Below are 22,151 nucleotides of genomic sequence, written 5' to 3'. Positions count from 1 at the left end.
TATCCCTTTTGGCTTTTGGGGAAAAAAAAAATCGGAGAGTAGCAGGAAGCCACTAGGACTGAAATATGGTTCCAAATCATTGCTCTGCTGAAACATAAACTGCTTCAGAATAGTTGAAAAGAGGGAAAAGGGCAATGTAATAGTAAAAGAAGCTAAAAGGGAAATACTATAATTCTATAGTTCATTTGTTCATTAATCCATGCATTAAGCATGCGGGAAACTTATTCTGTAGGGCCATAATGATATCAGCAACAATAGTAATATGCTCTAGGAGACAATACCCTTTCTTAACAAAAAGTGGATTCCCCACACTTCCCAGGGAGCCGTAAGTCTATTTTAGAGTTTCCTTAGTCTGGGGAAGAGAAGAACTTGCCTCCCTGTGTCTCTTGCTGCTAATCACCAAGATAGGGGTGACCAGGCTTATCTCCACTGCACTTCCCAAGAACACTCTGGCTACTCACACCAGCATGGTCCCTTCCTCCTGAATGTTTCACACTTATGTGTTTGATGATAGGCGAGCAGATGTCCTGTCAGCATGTTCTTTCTAGAACTCAAAAGTTACATCAGCTCTTTCCAAGGCAAGCTTTTTGGACTAGAAACAAACTGTTTCGATACAAAATTTTAAAAATCTGGGCTGGGCGCAGTGGCTCACGCCTGTAATCCTAGCTCTCTGGAAGGCCGAGGCAGGCGGATTGCTCAAGGTCAGGAGTTTGAAACCAGCCTGAGCAAGAGCGAGACACCGTCTCTACTATAAATAGAAAGAAATTAATTAGCCAACTAATATATATAGAAAAAATTAGCCGGGCATGGTGGCTCATGCCTGTAGTCCCAGCTACTCAGGAGGCTGAGGCAGCAGGATTGCTTGAGCCCAGGAGTTTGAGGTTGCTGTGAGCTAAGCTGATGCCACGGCACTCACTCTAGCCTGGGCAACAAAATGAGACTCTGTCTCAAAAAATAAAAAAAAAATTTTTTAAATCTGAAAAGAGCATTTGACAGTACACTTTTGCAGTATCCAAAAAAACTGCCTTTATCTTTGAGTCAGAAATGATAATAAGTAGTTCCGTCTTCTGGGATCTGTCAAACTGAGATTTTAAAAAATGCTAATTACTTGTTAAAAGTCAAAGTTTTGGGGTGTCAGAATTTGAGATGATTCCTTTAATATATTTTTTTAAAAAAAATTAGACAACAGAGGGTGTAAACAGGAAAGAGTTACATGAGGCAAAGTCTCCTTTTTCTATAAATTCAGAAAATTCTTCCTGACACTCAATTTTATCTACTTCCGAGAGCAGCAGCTCTAAACCCTAATCAGGGTAGAAGTACTTAAAGAGATAAACAAGTCTGCATTTAGGGATTCACTACCACGCATCAGGAGTTCAGAGCTTTTGTAAACTTAGACAACAATTATAACAAAAGAGCAAATTCCTGAGTTCTACTGTCAGCAAGTAAGAATTTGCCTTCATGCATGACGGCCTGATGTGATCAAAGCCATCGGTGACCACACCAGGTAAATGGAAATGGGCTGGAAATCCCACCTATCCGATTTGGCAGGAGTCTGGGCTTGGTATCCTTAAATGATGTCTTGTTTAAACCAATAAATGCTTACTGCTCCCTTTGAAGATAAGAAGGACCAGAATTTTCTCCATGCTTCAGATAAGGTGGACCTGATTCCAGATTCAGATAAAAATGCATATTCATTAAATCAACTGGAAAATCCTTTCTGAAACAAATTATGTCCCAGTGCAAAAAACAGGAAGATATAAAAGAAAAAAAAAAACCAAAACCATCAAACTGGGTTTTCTAAGGTCAGAGAAAAACTAGGGTGCTAAGGGGTATGTGGGAAATCTTTTGATTGGCCCAGCTAACCCCACAGGTGGAGCCCTAACACCCTGGCACATGAATCTGCCCTCCCACCAGCTTCCCAGAAAGGCTAGCAGTGGTTAGGATGTCTACAATTAACTTAAAAATACTTGGGGCAGAGACAATATAATGCAGCTGTGTGTTTCTGAAATTAGCGTCAATTACATTCCGGTGGCAGACAACCACGCTAATCAGGAATATACACTCAAGGAGTGGTCGGTTAGGATCTAATCAGAAAGCCCACGCTCCACAGGTGGCTTCCTCCAGTATTTAGCTCCCTTTGACTCCCAGGGACCCCTGAAGCTTTGCTAATTGGCATAATTAAGGTGAGAAATGGGTTTTCATTAGTGAAATTAGTGGCGTGTCCATTAGTATAATGAATGTTAGAAATCCATGAAATTGGTGGTTTTCAAATTTGTGGATTAGAGATATCCCCCACCTTTTCATGAACAGGGTATACAAACAAAATGAGTGCTTTAGTTCATACACCCTTAGGGATGGTGCTTGAGGTCTGAGAACTAATCAGCCTGTTTCCAGCCTTTGGTTCAGGGGACTTTGGTTATTTAACACCCATTGAACAGAATCTTGTCTTTGTAAAATTGCCACATTTGTTTTCATACAAGGTGGGGTTGGAGCACCTAGAAACTTAGAGAGCTGAGATTTCTTTATACCATATTTTACGAATATTTATTTACTAAGTGTCTGTCTATGTGCCAGAATTTGGCCCAAGACCTGCTTTTAATATAACCTGGTAGTAAGGTTGCATCCAAAGCTGCCATTATTTACCTGAAAGTGTTTAATAGTTATGCAAAGCAAATGTGCATGGCTTAATTTACAACATAGGTACGTGGGTCTCCTTTCTCCATCTAAATGATACAGAAATACTTGAATTTTCCCAAGGTGAAAAACATAAATTAATAAATAAAAAATGAATGATTCAGAAGACATAGTAACTCAGAGTTTGGAGTCCAAAGACTGGAGTCTGGGGGTCATTTCTTGGCTCTACCTATAAAAGTTCAGCTAAACCTTATGCAAGAAAATTATGAACTCTGCTGAGAACATAACTCCTTTGCAAACAGGGCAAATGACAGTATCTCCCAAATCTGTTTTGAGAATTAAATTGGAAAATGTATTTAGAAGTACTACATAAACTGTAAAATAGTCAATGCAAAAGTTCATTATTATTAAGCCATTTTACACTGAGGTGTACATGACCAATATTAAATTCTTTCTGGAAGCAGACTGACTTTCTTTTGTGGAAAGAGTAGGAAGCAATGGTGAGATTTTGGCTTTTAGAAGAAAAGAAATTGCCATAAGGAGATTAAAGGAAAAAGGCCCAAGAGAGACTAAAAGTCATACTCTAAGGCAGCTTTCATCTCCCTAACCTTTCCCCATTCCAGAGATCCTTAAATGTGAATTTTAGTTGAAGCTAAGCAAAATTAGGAAGATGCATTTGTTGCTGCAACAACAGAATAACTTCAAAAAATGTCCTTAATAGTCAAATCCTTAAGATGCAGTAAGTAGAATGAACAGTTGAGAACCATCCAGACCTGGGGCTCCAATCACATGGGAAGCAGAGGAGAAGTCACCCATCGGATAGAAGAGAACTTGGTCCATCTCCAATGCTCAGTAAATTTGTGAACGAATGAGGCAGGCTAACAAGCCTGTCCTGAGTGCACACTGTAAGTGTCACGTCCCCATTTTGTCATTGACACATGTCTATATAGCCCATCATTCCACGGTACATGCACACACATGATGTCAGTGGACTCCCAAAGCATGGCCCTCTATTAAGCAAAAAAGGCAGGGATTTTATTTCTGTTTTAAAACTTAAACATAAGAGGTTTAGAGAAATAGAGGGACTTTCCCCAAGATCAAAGGATTTTACCCTTTGAGCTAGTCTCTGATGCGGTTCTCTGCTTCCTCTGGCAACTTCCCAGAGGTAAAATATTAAAATCTCAGGTCCATGTCATTGCAGCAGACACCATGGGGAAAGGCTGTAACTCCACCAACACCACAGGTGCGGTTCTAGAAGCCTGTTTAAGTTTACACAGCAAACATCAGGGCCCTGATTCCTGCCCCTGTGGGCAATGGACACCAGCGTGCTCCTTCTTCCCAGGGTACCTGGGCCCGCAGCTAGGCATATCATGAACAGAAAGAACTTGAAGGAAATGCATTTTCCTTAGCAGGTCTGCCTGAGCCCCGGCAGATACCAGAAAGGTGTCTTCTGCCGCAAAGACAAGCAAGACGCTGAGGCTTTGACTCACTATAAATGCCCGCTGTGCTCACAACGTCCCCTCTTCTCCACCCGCAGGCTGTTAAGCTTGACAGCGTCCCTCACCCACAGTGACCTCCCAGGCTCCTAGCCTAAATGCACGATGTGACCCAAATTACTCAAATATCAGGCACCCGCTGCACAACCAGGTTTCTCTGCTCTGAATAACCCAGATTACTTCCTACTAAAGCCACACTATTTAAATTAGAAATGCTTTTCTCTAGATAATAGGTGACCCGATCCTTTAATCCAGTTATTTTTTAAGTCCCACCAAAAGTACGAACTCACTCTTGGCCTAGGTACAGAGGCATGGCTATAAAATATGACTTCCAATAGCCACAAAACCAGAGAGCATCTTCGGTTTCCCTTCTCACCCTCCCTCTCTTTTATAAATGACGTTTTTAGTACACATGGCACAATGACTATCACAGCAAAAAGGTGGTTCCATGGGCCATGCATGACTGTCTCGGGGAAGGTTTTTCCTGGATTCTTGACTTTCTGGCTGAGTCAGGATGTCTCCAGCACGAAGGCCAATGGGAGGAGGGGCTGCAACCTGGCTGGCGGACAGTGCTCAGAGACCTGAAAGATGCCTGCATCAGCTGAACCTCCTCAGCCTCGAAGGAACCAGGTGGAGCTACGATCAGGAGGTCTGGGGGGGCTAACTCCCCAAACCCAGGGAACCTGATGCACCTGGGAGGGGAATACAGAGGTTGAAGAGGTCAAAGAGCTTTCCTGCAACACTACCTTCAATCCACATGCACATCCTGAGACCCTGCAGAGTGACATGCCCTGCGCCCGGGGCCATGAGAGGTCCCCAGAGCTCAGGGGTGATCCCCTACTCCCAGCAAGGATCTTCCGGCCTTGCAGAGAGTGAGTACCAGGTCCCATAAAGAGAACAAATAGCACAAGGGAAAGGAAGTGCTACAGCAATAACTAGAAAGAAAATTCCAGTGCTATTCAACAGTGCAAATTGTGCAGGTGGAGAAGAGTCTATGAAGAAAGCTGGGTGCACCAAAGCTCCTACACAGGCTGCCCTGCAGCTCCCGGGCCCCTCCCTGCTGAAGACCGCAGGAAAGAGAAAGGACTGGGACTCTGAGTGGTCCCCTTCTGCCTCCCCGGAAGGCACAGAGAGCAGGGATGTCTGAGAACTGCTTGTTTCCTTAGTTAGGCTTCAGACCTCCAAGTGGGAAGCGGACAGAGGAGCCCCAAGTGATAATCTGGGCCACATTCCAGTCCTGAGTGGCCTTTCCTCTTCCACCCCCCAGCAGAGCCTCTTCCGGTCTGTAGAACCAGGGCCCTCTGTTGACTGTGGGAAACTCGGCGCCAAACCGCCCCCTACGGAGGCCGGAGACCCCCTCTGATGGAAGGCAGCCGGCCAGACTGCAGACCCCACGCACTCCCGGGCACAGGCAGGCTAAATTTAGACCAGGCAGGCTGGGTCAGCGCCGCGACCCCTACAAGGGGCTGACACTAACAAGGCCTCCTAGGTTTCCCTCCGCTTATCTTCCATGAAGCCATTACAGCTAAATGTGACTAGGGCAGTTCTAAAAAGAAAACCCAACCCTTTGGTGGCCAGGAGTTCTGTTCCTGCTTCTACAGACCCAGACTTTTCTTTTTTTCTGAGAGCTTCTAATGTACTGGCCAAAACAGTACTCACCATCCTGCTATTTTTCTGGCTTATCCCTCAGGTACAGGCTTGAAGACAAGATGAAAATACTTCTGGAACCTCCCTCCCCCCCCATACACATACACACACACACACACGCCTTCATTGGAAACAAGGCTCACCTATGTCTTGGTTCACATTCCCGGGGAAGGAAAGTGGTTAAGTTTTCATGTGACGGAGTCTCCCCTGCACCGCAGCCTGCCCTATTAATAACATCCCCTTAGCCCCGCTGAAAGTCACCGGCTCACATGTCAGGCTGCACATCTGGAAAACGTTAAGGTGCTGTTTGATGAATACATTTACAGCTTGGGCTTTCTCTGACAGAAACTGAGGGTGGTGTGCGTGGTGGGGCTGAGAGGTGCGGAGGGAGGGAAGGAAGGAAGCTGTGCCTTTTCCGAGGCAGCTGATGAAAGGGTCGTTTCTCTCCGTTACTTGGAGACCTGCTCCTCACAGGAGTGACTGAGAACCACTGGGAGGTTTTCTGGCTTCCCCTGAAGAAGGAGAGGTGTGAGTTTCATGTCTTCCTCAATGTGGACACACTGGGACCTATCAAGAAGTCGCCAGGGGCTCTTCCCACCAACGGCCCTTTCCACCGTGAGACTAGTTTGCAGGGAAGTCCCCAGCCTAGAATGAACCGAGATCAAGGAACCCTGGCTCCCGCAGCCTGAAATGCCTAGGGTAACCAATTCTACAGAAGAGAAAACAAGCCTAGTTTTAGTTCTTTATAACTTAGCCATGTCCCTCGGTTTAAATATAGTTCAGGATCTTGGGTTCATTCCTGGCCAACTGGTCAGGGCAGGGAGCAAGACCGAGCACCACCGTGGACTGGGCAGAATCCATGAGGTTGAGGCGGAGCCTTGAGAAAGGAGAAAACAGTGCCAGATGCATTTGAGGTTAGCCCTCTGTCCTCAGAGGATTCTGTACCTATGAACAAAGCTAGTGAGGTTTTCCTTCCATCGTCACGGGGCCTCCAAGAGACGGGGGCCACACATTGCCCCAAAAGGCCCAAGCCACCCTGTGAGTGTGGTGAGTTCCACAGCTGTAGACTAGTGCGGTGAGTCTCTTGAACAAGCACACGATGATGGCTAGAAACCCAGCCACCAGGATGGCAGGGTCCCTTGTTCCTGTTCTGGACAAGGGCACACACATAGTCTCTGACAGACACACTCACGCGCCGTCTCCAAAGCATGACCTGCCACAGACGACGTGTGCAGCTCTGGACTGCGTGTGCGGGACAGAGCTTCCTCTGCCTTTTAGCATGACAGCTGAGAGTTTTACAAGATTTGCAATCAGTCAATCAATCAATCAAACAGCAGCAAGATGCCAGCCCCAGCTCAGCTGCCCCGACTCCTTCTCTGGTAGGGAAGGACTCCACAGCACAGAGTTACAGTCCAGACTCTGAGTCCCGCCTCCACAAAGATGCTGGCCTCAAAAAGGATGCCTTTCAGACGAGAAAGGAAAGGACAGAAAGATAGGTCAGCAGACTCGGCTTACCCTGCCCAGAGCTCGCGCCTCAAACGTCCTCAGTGAGAACGGCCTCCCCTTCCAGACAGATTCCTGCGCGCACACTGGCTCAAGCTGGACAAATTCCTTCCGAGCCTCCTGACGGAAGGCTGTGATGTCACCGCGGGCCCTCCCTCTGCTCCCTAAAAGGCCATTCACACAAAGAAGGACTTTCACCCCCGTCAGAGAGGCCTGGCCCCTCCCAGGGTGGGCAGAGGCATTCCCAGCCGAGCAGCCCTGGCCTAGTCTGCGTCTGTCACACTCAGGGCTGAGCCTGGAGGCAGGCTCGGGGGACACTGACGTGAACCAGTTGCCACTGTCTTCTTGGAAACTCAGAGATGGGCCTTGGGACAAGCAGGGAATTGATATCTCAGTGGTATTGAGGCAGCAAAAAAAAAATCTGAAAGATCCTGTGGGAATCTCGAGTTAAATAGACTTTTCAGGACAGCTTGTGTGAGTATGTGTGTGTGTGTGTGTAAAATAACTGATGCCCACCATAGAAAATTTGGAAAATAAAAAACATTCCTCATCCTGCCACTCAGAGAAAAGCAGTTAATATTTTATTTCATTCCACTGTCGTCTTCTCAGAAATACATACTTAATATAGTCAAGATCAGACAAGTATAGGCAATTTTGTGGCAAACTTTTTTTTTTACCTCACACTATCTCACAAACACTTTTTATATTATTAAATGGCCTTTGTCAGATGTATTTTAAATGGCTACATCATATCCCATGCTGAAGTGGATGGATGAATCTGAAGTCAGAGAAGAGGCTCTAATTTCGAGGAATGTCTGGAGGAAGCAGCTCCACCATCCCAAAGCTAACCCACAGTCATCTGCCACAAAGCAAACAGACCTGCTTTGCCAAGTGTCACCACAGAATCAGATTCGGTCTAAGGGGGCTTTGACTGCAGCGTTTATCAGTGCCCCCTGCCTGGGGACACCCCTGGCGCCCCACCCTGACTCCAGCTTGCCCCCACCTTGTTCCCCAGAACTCAAGGACGACTTAGAAAATTTGGGGGCATAACTTAGGGTCTGGCTGACTAGAAAGTCAGTCAGAATTCCAGGTCAGTTCAGTGCGAAGAAATACTCATTTTCTTCAGTCAGATGTTAGAGAACAAAGAGAACTGAGATTTACAGCAAGCTGGAGAAAGGACTGCAAATGCCACACACTGTCCCAAGGGGCTAGCTTATTTGGGGTCAATTTGAGAGCAGTTTGTCCCAGTGAAGTGGACTAACCCTAGTTGGGCCAGCACTGCAGGCCTCCCGGGACCCTCCCACGCTCTTTTGGGAAGAAAGCTAAAAGATACAACTACTTACAACATCTAAATGAATTTTTCATGCGGCAAAATTTATTTAGAAATATTGGGGAGTTTCCCAATGACTGACCTGATAGCACCAAGTCACCAGGGAGCTCCATGGGAACTCCGAATTTATGCTGCCCTTTGGAATAACTGGAATGCTCTGTTGTGCAGCCAAAGGCATTTCAAGATGCTGTTTAACAGTCTCGAGTAAAATGAGTTGAGGAAATCACACGCCAAGGGATGACACTGCTCTGCCAGAGACTGAAAAACAATACAGGACCTTCCATTGTGAGGCGCCCTCAACCAACGAGGCAGGTGTGGTACCAGGACCTGATGCGTTATCTCACCTGCCCCTCTCACCTGTGAGGAGACTTGCAGAAAAAAATTGCTTTGAGCCTGCCTTGTTCACAAAAGGAAAAAAACTGTATGTGCTCTCAAGGTGTTTCCCAAGTACTAGGCATGATCTGGAGTCTCAGAGATGCCATAGTTCATTGAATACTCACATACACACAGAGACATACACACACATACATGCACACTGTTATGAGTTGAATGGTGCTATCCCCACAAACTCATGTTGATATCCTAACACCTGGTACCTCAGAATGTGACCTTATTTGGAGATAAGAGTCTTTATAGAGGCGATCAAGTTTAAGTGAGGTCATAGGGCGGGCCCTACGCCAGTACAATTAGTGTCCTTACAACAAGGACAAATTTAAACAGACTGACAGGCATAGAGGGAAGACAGTGTGAGCAGACACAGAGACAAGACACACATCTGTAAGGCGTGAAGAAAGGCCTGGAGCACATCCTTCCCTCATAGCCCTCAGAAGGAACCAACTCTGCCAATACCTTGATTTTGCACTTCCAGCCTCTACAACCGTGAGACTGTAAGTTTCTGTTGTTTAAGCCACCTGCTTTGTGGTACTTTGTTATAGCAGCCCTAGCAAACCAGTACACATGCTTACATATACACACTCATGCACTCATATTCATGCATGAACACACATGAACACACACACACACATCTCCCCAACTCCCTCCCCCACTGCAAAAATGGGGTGGAGTTTAGAAAAACACTCTGTGGCAAAGTCACAGGTAGGTAGTCCAGACAAGCCGATTATACCCAGAGGCAGAGGGAGAAAACAGGCAAACCAGCTTTGGGCTACCAAATTGTACACCGAGCTGAACCCCATGCGATGACAGCAGAGCCCCAGGACACAAAGGATCAGAGTGGAACTAAGCTTGGAGTGGGTTTTCTGAAAATAAATTGCCCGTTAAATTCTCTTGGTGCTGTAATCTGATCTTCAGTTTAGTCTCTGAGGGTGCCTTGCCTTGAGGGAAGTGAAGCTGTGTTTTGAAACTTGGTCCCGGTTGACTGGGAAGCAAAGTGCAATTGTGAGGGCCTAGCAGCTGGGGTTTGAAGGCAGTCGATGCCACTGTGATCATCGTTCAGCAAGTAGCTTTGGTGTACCTACAGTGTTCAATCCTCCCATTAACAGCAAGCTGGGGCTCCCACCCACTCTCCAGGAGGGGCAGACCCCAGCCCTTGGTGGCCGCCCCTTCTCCAGGGTCACCTAGCTGGTTAGGAACAGCTCTGGCTAGAAACCACATGGCTTTTCTGCTCTTGGAAGCCACTCTGAGCAGTTCAGGAGGGAGCAGACCCAGGAAGTGGTGCTGGGCTCAAACAAATGGGTTAAAAGGAAAACTGAAGAAGCATTTGTATTGTAAGGCAAGGCAGCAGGAGGCTTTGAAACCACAGGCCTACTTTTACGAGCTTTGAGAAGGCCACGTTTCCTTTCTGGGTCTCAGTTTTTTGGTCTGCAAAATGAAAGATTCCAACTAGGTAAACCCTCAAAATTCCATTCTCCTAATCTCTGTAATTCTGTCATTTTAGCATGAACTTTAGGCAAAGGCGAAGCAGTTCTGAGGGGGCAGTATGGAGAGAAAGCAAGCCAGCAGAGAGAGCAGCAGAAGCCTTTGGAACCGTTGATGCTTTTGCCAAAAGAGAGTTCAGGAGTTCCCGGAAGGAATCTCGGCTCTTAGACATTCCGCTTGTCAGAACTTTATCTTTAATAGAAGGATTTTATTCTGCGAAATGTGACCACCTCATTATGGAGGTTACCAGTCACTAGTACCTGAGGGTGACAGAATGTTCTAAAAACAGATTTGATGGGGCCAGCAGTGTGGAGATGCTGTCTTCAAACACTGTCAAGACCTGCACTTTGGTGGAACCGCAAAGTCAGGAGCTGGGGAGAGGCTGGCCTGGGAAAGTTCCCCTTCCCTGCTCCCTGGGGTGCAGGGAAGGAGGAAGTGCAGCTTTTCCCACTGCCTCAAGGCCCAGTTTAAGGCACACAGAGAAGGAAGCCTGGGCCTCAGCACCAGCAGATGCCCAATCTTAGTGGCCACAGCTGCCCCCACTCCCCAGACAGCCAGACTTGACCTCCCCCCCTTACATTTTGGGTAGGTTCCTCCTCCAAGTCCTGTCACCAAGAGACTCCACATCTCAGCATGGAGCCGGTCTTCAAAGCAATTTACACTGAGATGTGAATCTGATGGGAATATTTACTATTTAAGGCAGGAGCTTGTTTGCCCATAGGAATCCCTAATTGGGGTAAAGTGTGGGAAACTAAGACACACTCAACCCTTAATTTATTAAAGGGAAATTGATGAGAGAAGGCAAACGGGAACAGTGAACTTCCCTTAGAAAGGCATAAGGAACATTCAGACCCAGCAACACCTTTGCAGGCTCAGAGCCCTGAAAGCTACAGAGCAGAAGGTTGGGAAGACTCCGCAGAACATACAACCATATGGACCACTCAGCTATGTCACACGCCAAGGTCACATTTATTCCTGTAAGAAACATTATTCTACAAAAAAAGAAATAGTTGCCAACTCCCAGGCCCTTGTCCTTCCCACTGCATCCTACGTCTCCCAGTGTATCCTCTGTCTCCAGAAAGTAGGCTTCGGGAGATAAAAGGGTCTGGGTTCCTAATGTGGATTGTACTTCGTTCCAGAACCAGATGAAGCTAGTGGTGACATCTAAGGGAAAGGGCTAAGAAGTCCTGCAGGCCAACAAAGCACCCCCATTCCCTGACATGCATCTCATTTCCACACTGAGTACCTCTCTTAAGGATCTTAGACTCAAAACATCCCTAGTGTTGACTACCTCAGGCACTATAGTCTTATCTCCTACAAGAGCACTGGGGCCATCACAGTGCATGGTGGAGGACAGAGCTTTGCACGGCAATCATATCTATAACTGGGAAAACCTATGGATGCTGAAAATCTATGGTATAAGTATCAGCATCTGAAAATTATGATTTGCACAATCGATAGAACACTATGCAACCTATAGAAAGGATATTTATCATAATTGCATGGCAATCTGGAACAATGCTATATAAATACATATGTGCAAAAAGGTATATGAAGTTTTGGTTAAGAATTGACTTTGGTATCCAACAGAGCTGGGGTCTTCTTCCTCTGTAAAGTGGCATAATATCCTTACTATGTAGGGAGTAGTTGTAAAACATGAGGTGCTCACCACAGGGATTGTCATATGGTAAAAGAACTCAAAGAATGACGACTCAAATAGAAATAAACTGAGAAAATATTTGGAACATATATCATGAAGGCTTAATATTCATAATATGTAAAGAGCTCTTGAAAATCAACAAGAAAAAGACCAACAACCCAAACATAAAAACAAAAGATATGGATAGTTCACAAAAGGAAATATAAATTATTCTTAGACAAACAAAAAGATTCTCAATACCACTTATTTTAAAAGAAATACAAAATAAAATTATGAGATAAGTTTTCCACCTATAAAATTCGCATGTGAGGAAAAATTCAATTCCATGAAGTTGGATGGTAATTTGGCAATAGGTACCTGACTTTAAAATACACAATGCCTTTGACCCAGTAGTTCTATTTCTAAGAATTTATACTACAGACATAATGGCACATATAAAATAATCTATATCAAAGGATCGCCAATGCTAGATTGCCTGCAATATTAAAAAACTACAAATAACCTAAGTGAAAAGGAGACTGATATATTCATAAAATGGAATATTATGTAACTTTAAAAGAATAGGACAGCTTCCCGCTCTATGGGAATTGATATACAATAATTTTCAAAATCTATTACTGAATAACATGTGCTACAGAGCATTGTATAGAGCACTTTAGCTTTGATGTTAACAGAAATGAATATGAATATATAATATTATACATGTACATTTTTATTTATATACATGTACATATGTATGTATGTATATGTGGAAGGATACATAAAAAACTGATAACAAAGATTTTCTCTGAAATGGAAGAGAAGGGACTCAATAGATATCAGCAATAGGTAAGCTTGCTTTCATTGTATCCCCTTCTATACATTTTGAATGTTCAAATATATGTACATATTAACTTCTGAAAAAAAATCAAACACATAAAAATATAGACATGTGACCTAGAACTAAATGGAAATATGGCCCCTATGATGGGCAAGTAGGTAGCTGGGGGAGATTGATTCACTATCTAAAAGTCAAGATATCATTTGTATATATATTATTTGGAAGAATCACATCAACATGTTAACTCTTGTTGCTATGGTGTTAACGTGTCCTCCAAAGTTCATGTGTTGGAAACTTAACACAACAGTGTTGAGAGGTGGAACCTTTAAGGGGTGATTAGGTCATGAGGGCTCTGCCCTCTCTTTCTCACTCGCGTGTGCTCTTCTGCCCTCTGGCCTTCTGCCGTGGGATGACGCATGCAAGGGCCCCTTGACCTTGCACTTCCCAGCCTCCAGAACTGTAAGAAACAAATCTCTGTTCTTTTCAAATTACCCCATCTCAGGTATTCTATTATAGCAGCAGAAAATGGGCTAAGATAGTGGTTAACCCTAGAAAAGAGGCATGGGAGAAACCCAACCTTGAAGGGGGCATGAAAGGCTAAAGTGGAATCCATAATTTTTATTTCATAAAGATTTGCATTATCAAAAACATGTGCTCATATCGTAATAAGAAAAGCAGTGGTTGAAAGTATCATGCGTAAACTAAAAAGTTACAAATTTGAGCTTTGTATGTACTTAGGCTTTAAAAGGGCCAGAGCTGATCTACTAGTTAGGTTTTACAACACCTCTTGGTCTCCGCTTTCTATGTCCAGACTGAATAGTGAGTCCTTTACCCAGCTGTGATGAACAAATGTGTATCAAAATTTGGCCTTCTCTCAAGGAAGTTTTGCTTTCTTGCGGTAATATATCACACATTAAGGAGCAGACTGTCACTCTACACAACTTATGAAGTGTAATCTTCCTTTTTCATTGAAGATAAGTACTTGGCTCACTGCCATATATAGACATTTTCCTTCCATGGGCTGCCTATTCCTAGACAAGCTGTGAAACACACTGAATAACCGAATTTCTTCTTGGGAGTCAAATGCCGTAGAATTTCACGAACTACGTCACAGGCAGAATGTGTCATAGGAAAACCCCAGTGAAGATTTTTTCAAGGACTGATCAGCCAAGCAAAGGACAAAAGTTGGAGGCTGACTTTATTATTCTAAACAATAGTCACTTTTTGCTCCATTCAACTTAGATGTACAGTTGAGTCAATCTAGTAATCACCTCACCCACCTACAAGTCATACACTCTAAGCTTTAATACTTTTGAGTCTATCTGTTTGTTTATTTCAGTTAAAGTATTTCAAAGCCTGAGTAAAGTTTTTTGTTTTTTTTTTGAGACAGAGTCTTGCTTTGTTGCCCTGGCTAGAGTGAGTGCCGTGGCATCAGCCCAGTTCACAGCAACCTCAAACTCCTGGGCTCAAGCAATCCTCCTGCCTCAGCCTCCCAAGTAGCTGGGACTACAGGCATGTGCCACCATGCCCGGCTAGTTTTTTCTATATATATTAGTTGGCCAATTAATTTCTTTCTATTTATAGTAGAGACGGGGTCTTGCTCTTGTCAGGCTGGTTTCGAACTCCTGACCTCAAGCAATCCACCCGCCTCGGTCTCCCAGAGTGCTAGAATTACAGGCCTGAGCCACCGCGCCCAGCCCTGAGTAAAGTTTTAAAATAACATTTTGGGTTTGCTAAATCAAGTCTTCTGTAAGCAAAAGCACTATATCTCTTATTAATGTCAAAGTGAATGCTGGGCTTTGGGACAGATGGTCACTCTGCACTTGGGCAATCTCAAATCCTGGGCCCGAGTGCCAATTCTGCCCGGGGACCCCTGCCCTTCTGCCACCCAGTCCCTAACCCGTGGGTGGGACAGCAAAAAAACTCAGACTGGGGTGGAATCCAGGGACCAAAACAGGCCTCTCTCATAGATTCACCCACCATGTTCTTCCCTGCTCAAAGGCAAGTGTTAATGGCAAGCCTTCACTTCCCCTAGACAACATGCACAATTCCAGAGGAGAAAGGAAAACTCTCAAAGGTGCTTTTTAAGTGAAATACCTGTTGAGTCCTAAGGACACTTAATAAAATGACCTACCACTTTCCAACAGGAAAAAGGTTTGATCTGATTGAATATGTTACCTATTGATTGCAAGGAAATTGGTGGATAGCTATAAAAGGTTTAGAACCCTCTGCACAGAACAGCCCCATCACCACAGATATTAGCATCACTATGAAGTGTTACCCACTCTGGGAACTCATGAACAGTCTTTTCTCAAGTTTCTTCAAAAGCACAAAGCCACATACAAAGCCAGACTGTGCAGCAAACAGACCTCTGATCCAATTCATTCTGACACACTCTGGCAGGAAAAGAGAACTCCAGGAAAGTCCAGATGGTCAGTCTCAGAGTCCTGCTCTGCCAGCGCTAAGCAGTGATTCTGCATCAGGACAGGCACCAGGGACACTGGCTTGATGAAGAGGAGGACATGGTGGGCAGCCAAGGGGCAATGAAGACTCAAGCCAGGCTCACCCAAATTTTCCAGTTCCCATCTCATGCAGCAACCTGATGTCACAGTCTATGTGGGATTCTGAGCCTGGTACTAGAGGTATGCTTGCAAAAGATATTTTGCCCTTGACACTGAGGGGCTGACCCCAGTTCTGATCAAGATTTTGCTCCACTCCTGGAGCAGAGTAGCCAGGACCAGGGGAGCATGAAGCCTCATGCCTCTTGTACCCACAGCTCTGCTCTCCCAAGCCTGCCCTGGGCCAGCTCTGCTGGACCACACTCTGGGAAAAGTTTGAGCAGCCAGACTCTAGGGCCAGCTGAGGCCGGTCACCTGCTTCCGTCCACTGCTTTTGTGGCTCTGAATGCCAGGAAGGAACCTCTGCAGGAGAAGGAAGGCATGGAATTGCTCCATCCACCCCTGGGATGCATGATAAGCATAAGCCAGCAGGGGTATGGGGGGCAGCAGGGAGTCGTGGGAGGGTATTTGGCTTTGTGCAAAGAAATGTGCTGCCTCCTTCACCTAATGCCAATGAAACCTGACCTCTCCTCCTCATTTATGAGGAATCTCTCTGTCCAGCCGTGCAATCTCAGGAGCAGAGCACTGTTGTTGAAGGCCAATAAGTAACACTGATTATGGAGACAGGATATAGTCTAAGACCCACCAACAAGGAAGGGGGTCGTCATTGGCCTGCACAAAGCCTTTGCTTCATCCTGTTTACCCTCCAGAGACCCCCTTTGATCTGGGAGCTGCCTGCTGCTGGCCATTTTGCTGAGGTGGCTTTTATAGCTTTACTTTCTTCTCCATTTATTTATGTGTGGTATGGTGATCCAGTGGGAAGAACACAGGTCTACAGAAAAGAAGGTCAGGGTGTTTGAATCCTCCCGCATCACAAACTATGTGATGCTTATGCAAGAGATTTTCTCCTCTGTGTGACTCAGGCTCTTCATCTGTTAAATGGGTATAATAATTACTGAAATGAGTTGAACAGTGCCTACATTCAAAATTCATGTCCCCCTGGAATCTCTATATGTGACCTTATTTGGAAATAGCATCTTTACAGATGTAAGTGGTTAGGATGAGGTCACACTGGGAGAGGGTGGGCCCTAAATCCTATAAGAAGAGAGAACATCGGATACATTCACAGAGAAGAACTCCATGTGAAGATAGAGACAGCAGTTGGAGTGATTCATTTATAAGCCAAGGAATGCCAAGGCTTGCTGGTGACCACCAGAAGCTAGGAACAAATTCTCCCCCAAAGCCTCCAGAAGGAACTAAGCTTACCATCCATAATTTCAGACTTCAGGCCTTCTGAAATGTAAGAGAATAAACTGCTCTTGTTTTAAGCACTTAGTTTGTGGTTATGTGTTACAGTAGTAATAAGAAACGCATCTACCTTATAAGGCTGTTATAAAGATTCCTGAAGAGAGCATGCGAAAGCAGCTGGCCCCAGGACAGGGACAAGGTAGGCCCTCGACATGTGGTAGTTCACGTTGACTCTCTACTCTGGCAACAGGCCAATGATAGGATTTTTCGAGCATTATCAGAACCACGTTGCCCCATGGTATTTGTGCTTTTTCAAACTTGTGCATGAAACAGGAAGAGCAAAGGAATACCTGCAGAATCAGGAATATCTGCAGAATATTCAGGCAGCAAAGGCTGCAGGATCACCCGCTGCCCGACTGGAGCTGAAGCCCACACGGATACCGTCATAGGCAAAGGCCAGTTTACAAAGACAGCTGGCCCTGGAGCTCGCACGCAATGGGTATGCACCTTGTCAAACTGGGACTCAGAGTCCTTAAAGGTGTTGGCTGAAGTTGATGAACAGGTGATCATAACCCTTACTGAGTATTTACGATATGGCATACATCAGACTAAGCAACTTTTACCCACAATCACATTTATTCCTCAAAACAAGCCTACAAAGCCAGTAGTCTCGATGTCTCTATTTTACAGCTCAGGAGACTGAGTGATTTGCCCAAAGGCTCCAGCGGTGAAGCTGGGGTTGAACCGAGGCAGTCTATCTCAGGGCCGTTATCCACTGCCTTGCCTCTTGCAGATGCAAAAGCAGAAACTGGAACAACCTGGACAAGAAGCTTATCAAACAAGGAAGAGTGGCCTCAAGATTTTTTTCCTACTTTACCATGTATTCTAAATGGGTCCTAGAATTCTCCCCACATGCTGGCTGGCTTAGCTGGTGTTCCAGTTTCCTTTACAGGAATTATGAATGATACGGATGATAATGGTAAATTATTAATTTAGCCCCTACAATGTGTAGGCATTTCATTAATACTGTGCCCTTTACGTACATAATCACAGTAAATCCCCCCAGCAACTCGGTGAAACAGGGATAATCCCTATTTTGCAGATGAAGACACTGCAGCTCAGGGCTTAAGTCATTTGCCCAAAGGCACAAAGCAAGCAAGTGACAGAGCGGAGATCCAAGACTTGGCCTGTCCTGCTCTCCAAAGCCCACCAGAAAGAAGCACATTTTCTGTTTTCCCAAGACCCAGGAGGTGCCATGGCTCACTGAATCTACGAATTCACTTTGAGCTCCTCTTAGCTGCATCTTGGATGGTAGTTTCTAAAGACTGTGTCTGCCCCTACTTAAGATGCCTGGCGTTCTCCTCTAAACACTCTAGGTGAGTGACTTTCTCTTCAGCTGAGTGGTTGGAATTCTCTAGATACTATCTGGCCACTCCCAAGAATGTCTGTCTTGTGTACAGGTTCAAGTGCAGTTGCAGGGATCTCTGTAACAGTGGAGAGCAGCCAGTTCATTCTGGACACGGACTCCTCCCACAAACAAGCAGGGCAAAAGGTGGGATCTAACAACAGAAAATCACAGGGGCTTGGTGTGGGGAGGGGTGGGGGCTTCAGTGCAACAGGAACCCGAGCAACAAACCTCTCAAGCTGTTTGTGCTAGAAGGCAGCTGGAACCAAAAGGTTGACTGGAACCAAGATGTTGCTTTGTTAAATTCTATAAGTGTTCAATCTCCCATCTTTTCCCTTTAGTTGTCCTGAGCACATTGTATGCAACATAAAAAAATATATAGCCCCAAGCCATGCTCCCTTCATTGGTGATCTCTTGCTAAACTTCAGAATTGGTGAAGATGGTTCAAAATTATTTTATCTCATCTTATCAATGCCTTTGGCCATTAGAGGATCGGTAAATGGGGTAAGGTTTTACCGGCAAACACTGTGATGGTAGCAACAGGTTGGCCAGCTCCTAACTGGGTAGGGTTCCCTCAATTTCACTCTGTGATACTGAAATGCACCATTTAGCTTATGCCTTCCTTTCAGTAAAACGGTTGGACATCTTATGAGAAACATTGTTTAAAATCACTTCTTGGTTTCACTCTTTAATTCATGTTTAACAAATCATGTATTAGGCCAATTCATTTCAGAGTTGTGATTATGAACACAAAAACAATAACCGCGGAGAAGATGAGATGTTTAAAACAAATTCATCTCAGATTTTCAGCAAGGGCCCAGGTTAAACCTGCTTCCCTACCCCCCCCCCCCCGAAGTTTCCTGGTGACTAACCAGTGCCAGCAGGTATAACTGCACAGTCACACCTGGCACTAGTTCTAGAGGACCTGCCAGGGTATGGTGGGAGCTACCTGAGGGCAGGGTTTGCATTGGGAAGAGATTTATCACTCCTTGTCAGTCATGGGCTGTCATACTGCCCTCCTTTTTATGGGATGAGGACTTCAATAGGAGGCTTTTGCGTTTCCTGGAAGGTTCTAAATACCTCAGTCTGAAATATGACCTCTGAACCTCAGAAAGTTGAAATAAGGTGCCACTCTGCTGCTGACAATTTTCCTTCAAATTATAGGCTTATTATTGCAAATACTAAACAGTATTAAAAAGTTTTGGGTTTTGAGCCCCATGAAAAATAAACTCCACACTAAAATTTTCTCTTTGCACTACAAACTGTGAAATATGTCAATGCTTTACTTCTCAATAAAGAGAAAAATAATTTTGGGGTGCAATTTTTATATCTTTATTTTTATTATGGTAAAATATCCATAAAATTTGCCATTTTAACAGTTTTAAGTATATAATACAGTGATATTAATTACATTCAAAATGTTATGCAACCATTATCACTATTCCTAAAATTTTTTTATTACCTCAGACAGAAAGTCTGTACTCATTAAGCAATATGAGTCATGATTTTTGAAACACTCTAAGGCTAATTAAGAACCAGAATCTAGGAATATGGATTACATCTTTGTAGCAAACATAGATGTAAAAAGACTAGGAGGAAATAAAATAATTATTGATTATATTAGGGTCATGGAATAACCACCCTACTGTACTCTCTAAAGTTCTGGCAATTAGGCTGGGTGTGGTGGCTCATGCCTGTAACCTTAGCATTCTGGGAGGCTGAGGGAGGAGGCTTGCTTGAGGCCAGGAGTTCAGACCAGTCTGAGCAAGAGCAAGACCCCATCTCTACAAAAAATAGAAAAATTAGCCAGGCATGGGGGTGCATGCCTGTAGCCCCAGCTACTCTAGAGGCTGAGGTAGGAGAACTGCTTGAGCCCACAAGTTTGAGGTTGCAGTGAGCTATGATGACACCACTGCACTTTAGCCTGGGCAACAAAGCAAGACCCTGTCTCAAAAAAAAGAAAAAAATGGTTTTGACAATTAATTTTATTACATCTTCTTTTTGATCTCATACGCATATTAGAAGAATGAAAAGCATACAGGGGAAAATAATAGCAAAATAGCTTACTTTATGAAATTGATATTTTCCTGAAAAGTTGTATGTAAATTGTCACTATTTGAAAGTATCTGAGAGTTAAAAAAAATTGACTTATTTGCCAATCCAAAGCACACAATTACAAATTGAGCTCATCTGGATTGTTTTGAAATGCACAATAGGGTTAGTATCAATTTACTATCATAAAGTAGATGGCTCTTCTTACTTTTTATTTCAAAAGTTAGTAATTTAATAGCATTATAATCAACAATTCCTGAAGGAATTAAAATGGTAACTTGTTTGGAAAGAAAATTATGGTCATCTCCACCCCCACCACAATTGATTTAAGATCCTATTTCTAAAGTGAAGCTTTTTCTTTAATTTTTAATTGGCGCATAATAATTGTACATATGCATGGGATACATAGTGATGTTTCGATACATATAATGCATAGAGATCAGATCAGGATAATTAGCAATCTATCATCCCAAACATTTATCATTTCTTTGTTTGGGGAACACTCAATATCCTTCCTCTAGCTATTTGAAACTATGTATCCTTGTTAACTACAGTCATTCTACAGTGCCAAAGAATACTAAAACACACTTTTAAAGCAAATCAAATACCTAGAATACTTTTGCATCTTTGTTACCCTCTGCCTGGGTGGAGATTAAGTTCTTTAAGAATATGTCCTGGAGAGGAGAGATAACGTCAATCAGTGGTTAGAGGCTCAGCCATAATCCCTTCCTTGAAAAGTCAGTTCTCAGCTGAACCTTCCAGTTGGGTTAATTGATGACTTATCTTGCATTAGAGTTGCCTTGCACATCAAAGCATTGTTTGGGAACAGAGCAAAACAGACTGGAGGGAGGGAGGCTCTTTTTAACCCTGGGGCTAATTGCTGGAATTGAATATTTCCTAATGGAGATAGCAGCTTTCAGTTTAATAAACAAGCCATTTGTCTGAGAACTGAAATGGCAATCCAATTTCTGGACTGTTGAAGGATGCACATGCACACAAGTGCTGGTGCGCACACACAAAGCAACACAACCTTTGTCCTCCAAACATCTCAAACCCACTCCCAGCTGACATTCTCTGCGTTCCCTAGGCTCCTACCTTGCTGCACCTGGGCCCAGTACAGGGATCCTCAACACACCCTGAATCTGGAATCATGGAGCTGTGCTGAGACAGTACAGCACTGAGCACCCATCGCCACCCTCTTCTCAACATCACTCTCCTTTGCACTCACCCCCAAGGAGTCTTCTCTCCACCTAAAAGGGAAGGCTGCAGCCTTACACACTGCACATCCCCTACCTGGAGGTAGTTAAGAGTGTGGCCCCCTCCCCATTAGGCCAGCTCACACTCCCAGTCATTTCACACTCTCAGAAGCTGCTCTTCTGAGATTAGAATCTTCCTGCCAGCTACCTCTGGACCCAGCTTCTTTGGTTGGCTCTCTCAGACTACAGTCTGTAAGACATGACCATGCTGGGTGGTCCCACCTGGGGTCTCTACCTTGGCAAATGCTAACCTGATGGACCAAAAATTTTCCCCTTCAAAAATACTAAACATGTTTTCCAAAGATGCCAACTCTCATCAATGCAAAAATATGCAGATGTAGCTACTTATTAATTTCTAAAACAACTAAGGCTATAGGTGATAAGGAATGATTTGTGTATTTACATGGTACAAAACAAGAGTATGGAGTTTGGCTCTAACAGCTCTAACAGAAAGAAGGTGAAAAAGAAAATAAAAGCACTAGAATACAGAGGATATAATGCATATATCTGTATAAAACAGCCCAGACTGCTTTGTTTTATTGGGCAGACGTCTCTTACAGCATTATGTTTCATTTCAAGAAGCATCAGAATGAAAACCACATAGACTACGGTGCAAAATTAACTATCCAGGAGCTTGCAAGCCTAAAAGGATACTTGTAATAAAGTT

The 22,151-nt window shown here is 44.2% G+C and overlaps 1 protein-coding gene across 8 annotated transcripts in view; it reads right to left on the bottom strand.

The window, feature by feature from the left end:
* PALM2AKAP2 (PALM2 and AKAP2 fusion) overlaps positions 1-22,151 on the bottom strand; it is a 428,813-nt gene that overhangs the window by 33,723 nt on the left and 372,939 nt on the right. Inside the window, exon 1 of one of the 8 annotated variants that reach the window (XM_012736758.3) lies at positions 7,293-7,682. The exons of the other annotated variants lie outside the window; for them this stretch is intronic. The gene's annotated coding sequence lies outside the window, so the exon portion shown is untranslated. Of the gene's footprint in view, positions 1-7,292; positions 7,683-22,151 lie in introns of those variants that run through there. 8 annotated transcript variants of the gene reach the window in all.

This window comes from Microcebus murinus, chromosome 12 (assembly GCF_040939455.1).
Source record: "Microcebus murinus isolate Inina chromosome 12, M.murinus_Inina_mat1.0, whole genome shotgun sequence".
In the NCBI taxonomy this organism is placed as follows: Eukaryota; Metazoa; Chordata; class Mammalia; order Primates; family Cheirogaleidae; genus Microcebus; species Microcebus murinus.
Note: the sequence above shows the minus strand (reverse complement) of the source record. Positions and strands in the feature narration are given on the sequence as shown.